The sequence below is a fragment of the Phaethon lepturus genome, unplaced genomic scaffold (assembly GCF_000687285.1).
Source record: "Phaethon lepturus isolate BGI_N335 unplaced genomic scaffold, ASM68728v1 scaffold15157, whole genome shotgun sequence".
NCBI classification, from domain to species: Eukaryota; Metazoa; Chordata; class Aves; order Phaethontiformes; family Phaethontidae; genus Phaethon; species Phaethon lepturus.
In genome coordinates, this window is record NW_010551281.1 from 29,183 (window position 1) to 35,093 (window position 5,911).

Consider the following 5,911-nt stretch of genomic DNA (forward strand, 5'->3'; position numbering starts at 1 on the left):
GGGGGGGGTCCCTGTTTCCTAGCAGCGGGTGCTCCAACACAAGTTTGTGAACAGTGAGCACTGCCAGAATTCATCTGGCTCTGTGTGTCAGGCAGGCAGGAGGTGAGAATCTGTTCCATTTGCACTTCATTGTTCCGAATCTCTGAAGTTAATTACAAGTTAGGGCAGAATTTGACCTACAACATCTTGTACTAGACAAACATAAAAAAGGCTACATCCTGGCCTAGCCCAGTTCTTTTTTGTGGCTTTTGTGAATTCAAGATTTTAATCGTGTCTTAAAATACTCTTCTCTATACAGAATTCATGGAAGCACTGCTCTGCTGCAAGACACATTCAGGTGCTCTGTAGGGTAGATGAAGACCTACAGCACAATTTGATTTACAATTTGCAGATAAAATTACTTGTAATTGCTGCAGTGAATACAGTTGATATCAGCTGGGAAACTACAAACTAGGCTGAGCAGTCAGATAATTACAGGTTACCTTCTCTCTTGAGATTAAATTTTTGTTTTCGTTCTCTGTTTAAATAGAACAGTTTGGGTTTAAAAAAACCAAAACATCTAACTAGACCATTCTCAGCCTTTTGTGAGCTGTGGATATTTAATCCCCTGTTAAGAGATTGCTAGCAGCCTGTTCCTGCAGTATATATGGAACAATTGCGTTTCCCCACACAGAAAATGAACTTTTGTAATGTCTTCTGATGCAGGTTATAAACCATGTTTTCAGACTATAAGTTGACCTTCAGGTTTCTGAGAGCTGTTTGCAGATTTCCAACAAATTTCTTGAAATAAAACTGCAAGGGGATGTACTTGCCTGAGAGTAGGATGGATGGTGGCATTCTTCTGCAGCTGTGTAACAACTGCCATCCCAAATCACCAATACCATTCATACCATGAGCCAAATACATGGAGAGTGGTAGGTCACTTAGTTCAGGAGTCACAATACGGGGTGATTCTGATCTTAAATTGCAACCTCTGGACAGCATCAAATGCAGCCATTCAAAGACCATGGTTTCACAAATGCATCTTCAGTTGCGTTGCTTGTTTAAAGCAGCATCGCGTACCTGCCTCTTCTTTTCTTGCACAGCACCTTCAGTTGTGCCATACCTCTCTTTTTAGAGCCACAGCCCCGGTAAAAATAGCCTTTAAAACCCACTGCTCTGCAGTCAGAACTGACAGGGTCTGAAATGCAAGAGCAGCTAGAGTCTGCGTAAACTGAAAAAAATGTTCAGACTGTATCCTGCAGTGTAATTCTCCATGGCCTGAGGTTTACTGGAACCCACAGAGAGCTGATGCTGTTTTTCATGCTGCACGAAGTTAATTACAAGTTAAGGCAGAGCTTGACCAATGTCATCTTGTACTAGGCAAATTCATAAAAGGGCTACATCCTGGCCTAATCTGGGTATTTTTTGGATGTGTTTCTAATATCAAGATTTTAAGAGATGAGATTCCCAAGTGCCCTCTTTTTTGGCACACTGGATCTATGTTTCTAACTGTAGTAGAAACAGTGCAGAACCTGTGCTCAATCTCACCTTTGTTGCCAAAAGAGTGGTCCTGTGAAATTGCAGATAGCCAGCAGAGCAATTCTAAAACTTTCAGAGTGCATTTAAAAATGAAAAGTCATGGCTTCCTCAGGGTTGGGAAGTGATACCATCATCCTATCCACTTTTCTGTCCCAAATACAGTTTTGCTGTCTCAGAGGTGTGAGTCCTAAGCATGTGATGTTCTTGAAGATAAAACAATTAAAAAGAGCCCATTGTACACCCTGGAGTATTTTCCTGGAACTAGTGTTTGCCTGGTAACCCCAGGGATTTTATTTTTAGAAGACCACAGGATAAAAAGTAATTAGCTAGATCTAGTTCCAACCCCCCCCCCTTTTTTTTTTCCGTCTGATGCATCAGAAAACAAATCTTTTCTGTGTTGAACCTTACCAGCATAATAGGCTTTCAAACAGCTCCAAAATGTCCCAAAACCAAGGTGTTAAAGACTGATTTTTCTCTTAAATCTCATAGCAGGATCCTTTAATGCGGTTCTTTTTGGAACTTAAATGTTCACCATTGTGCCAGATGATGATTTATGTTTGGAGCAGGATTTTAAGCATTCTCTATAATGGTAGAATGAAATTAGTCTGTTTTGAAGACCACTGTAACAAAATACCATAAATATTTGCCCCTTGAATAACTCAAGACATTAAGCAGTTCATCTGGATTCAAAAGGAAATTCAAACAGAACCATGTTGATAGAGCTTCAGTCATATTCTGAACAGCTAGAAAAGAGATAAGATGAAGTAATGCTTTTGTTAAATCTAATATGACCTTTTTAAATAATAGAATATTTAAATTGACCTCTGGATATTTCTGTAGGCAAACAAATACTAAACTGAAGTGTTTTCTCTCAACAAACCAGAAATGCTAACTTGAATTGATGGGTACATGCAATGAAGTGGGAGACCGCGTTGCTTCACTTATAGTATGCTATAGATCATCTAGAACTAAGGATTTACTAAAGTAAAAACTGTTGGTGTTTCTTACCAAAAAATATTTCATAATCTAATATAGAACATAATCTGTTTAAACCTTCTCTCCCTCCCTCCGCATGAGTTCCATACCGTGAGACTGAATACACCCAGTGCCAAATACTGTGTGATAAGAGCGTTTATGTTAGTTTTTTCCTCTTCTCTTACTGGTACATTTTCTGGCACTAGTGGAACTTAGTGTATGCAAAGTATAGAACAAATGCTCGCCCTGTGCCAGGAGCATAGTACTGCTGTCTAACATTGTAGTGCCTAGTGCTTGCACTTGGAAGTGCAAAATGTGGTTGATGTCTGAGAGAAAAATGGTTTTATGGTAACTTCTGAACTATACTGGGAGCTTAAAAGGACAGTAGGACTAGAGGTCACATGTTAGTTTATTTTTCCATTGGAAATTCAGATGTTGCTATCGCTTTTGGTGATTAACTTTTTGAGAAGTAATGAGCTTTTGAGAAGTAATGAATTGGAGATCAACTACAAGCTTAAGATGCTGTAAAATATGAGCTATTAGATCCAGTGCATGACACAGGCTACACTGTGGTGACTCAGTTGCAATAAATTAGCACTTATTCCAGTGCTTGGATTTTGTCTTTCCTTTGAGCAGCGTAAGGAAATAATATCCAAATAGCTAACATTAACGGCATCAGGTATTATCCTTTTCTGATTTTTGTGTATTGCTGGACGCTACATACTTGATGTTTAAAAACATGTTCTACAAGACCTATAGTTACTGTTCAAATTAGAGATGGTGCTTTTTATTTCTGCTTTTGGCTGGAGTACTGATACAGGTTTAAGGAACACTAGATCTGTATTTGTTGTGTGCAAGACAATCTCTCACAAATTTTAAAATTATTTTTTTTAGTGGATTTACTGGAAAGTCTACAAGAATTCAGTTTAATCTCTTCAATCCAAGCCTATTTCTGACTCTTACTTTCTTTTACAATAACAGTCTAGAAAAAGCGACTTGGATAAGTATTTTAAAATACATGTTTGAAAAGTGTGCATTCAAATTACAAACTCCTGAACCCAACAAATTTTTGAAAAGTGTTTGAAAAGATGCAGTCCTGTTCCTGGAGGAGAGGATGGTCCACACATAGTTATTTCCTGCTTGCATTAGTCATAGTGGAATTGAACGTGCTGGGGGTGCAGAGAGCTCCATGCCTCTGTGCCATGCGAGGCCTATGTCTCAGGTTATATGGTGGCTGAGCAGCTTCCCCATCTGTAGCAACTGAATTTACTTCTAAATATTTTGACCTTCCTCTCAGCATGCACTTATGGTCTGAATGGTGCAAGTATTGCTGTGCCATATCATGCTTGCTTGGTATTGTAGATCTGTCCCTAATAACACTACAGTAATTGTAGACCAGATCATTTTTCTCTGAGTCTTGCTAGTTTTTTCAGTGGAAGCAAGACCCAGTCTGTCCTATAAAAAATAGTTATAGACCTAAGATATTTTGCAGATACTTAATCCTAACATTTTCAGCACTGTGAAGATTGGAAGCCAGAGGAACTGGCTGTGTTTTCTGATCGTGTAGTTGACTTCTGACATGGCTGCCTACTTTGAAGACCTAAAAATGCATTTTCACTTTGCTGGATGATTTCTCTATTACTGAAAGAACAGGACTTAGTAAGGGACCCAGATTTGTGGAGTATTATAAGGATATATTGAGAATTGATTACTTGTCCTATTCTTTTAATTTTCTTGTTGCTAATATGCAACAGAATTTTACTTCCTGTCCTTTAATTCTCCAGTTGTTCTCTCTCTTGCAAAACTTAACAATGCATAAAGTAGGGCAGTGGGATGTGCATTTATGTGTAAACTTAGATAACTGTAGTATAACCTACTTTCAGGAAGAAAAATTAATTTCTGCAAGTAGTGAAGTTTTCATTTGATTGTTACTGGATTTCAGATGGCATTTCTGAAATGAGTGCATGTTGTCATTTGAAAGTCCAGGATCTTTAGAAAGTTTTTCATGCTTTGGAGTAACTAATTCTGCAACTAGTGTAGAACTGGCTTGTTGGCACCTATACAGAGGACAGAGCAAAGTTTTTTTGCGCTCTGTAGCTGTATTGGGACATTTTAAGCCATAGTTGGTTTGATTCATACTAATGTTGGGTGTGGCTGTAAGGCATCAGCCATCTGTTCTTCTCTTTTGCAGAAGTTTATCATGCATGTGCCTCTGACGGGAAGCATTTGAAAATGTATGCTAGCATCTGAGGTTCTGCAACTCATGGTCTGGCAGGTTGAAACACTCCCGCCTCCTCCCCCTCTTGCAGCACTTTGTGTGGAAAATGTTAATGATGTTAACATGTTTCAGTACACAACAGTTGTTTTTTTCAAACCATCTGGGCTGCAGGTGAGGAATAATGATTTATATGATACTTCTTTTGCTGTCTATGTTAACCCTAGGGTTTTTATGAAGGCTGAACTCACAGAAAAGCCGCTCCATCTACCTTCTTTTCTGAAGAGTAGTAATAAGAAATGACTAAAAGTAATTCTGAGTACAGGTATTTAAGGCATTTTTTGTTTCTTGAATTTTTCTTATCTTTTTCTAGGCTTAAAAGCTGAGAATAATCAGGCTTGCTTATCTGCACATTGTTTCTTCCTTGAACTTCCGTCTTCTGAACTTCTGGAATAGCTCCAGAAATAAAAATAGGCCTGAGCTGAGAAAGCATTGCCAGAAGAGCTGAAAATTAAAGCCAGCAAGCCAGAAGTCACAAATAAATGTGTATGCATGGGGTGGGTCAGTCCCATCATTATTTGTTAAAGAAATAATTATATAAATGTTAGATTACAAAGTATTTTCAGTAGTATTGTTTAAAGGTTACATCATTCTTGCAAAAATTGGGCATTATATTTCAGAAAGTTCCTTTAAAAAGGATAACGAGAGATTTGACTTTGAGTCTCCATTGTTTGTAATCTCCTCTTTCAGCATGAAAATATTTTCTGTTCCCATCAGTTTTTTGTCGTTTTCTTATTTGGCAAACATGAATATTTTTCCTGAACTTTAAGTGGAATGAAAAATCATTATTTTTGTTGGCTTGCAGACATTGTAGCTTCCCCTCCTGTAAGACTGGCAGATTTATTTTTAGAGATGTACCAATTTATATCTTGCACAGTTATTTAGTGAAAGCAGATTAGATGAGCCTACAGAAAAGGTTTAGTTCAGGGCTTGCTTGCAAGATTTGAGAGTGAGCTGTATGTGACAGAGAATATAGTGCATATTCACAGATACAAAGAACTAAGTTTTACTCCATGGTTACATGGCTATCTGCTTAGTGCTCTTGGCTGTCTCCATCTCCCTCTAATCCAGCTCCAACGGGACTACTTCTGACATTCCAAACTGCTGAGCAGCTTTCCGACATCTGCCATTGAAATCAGA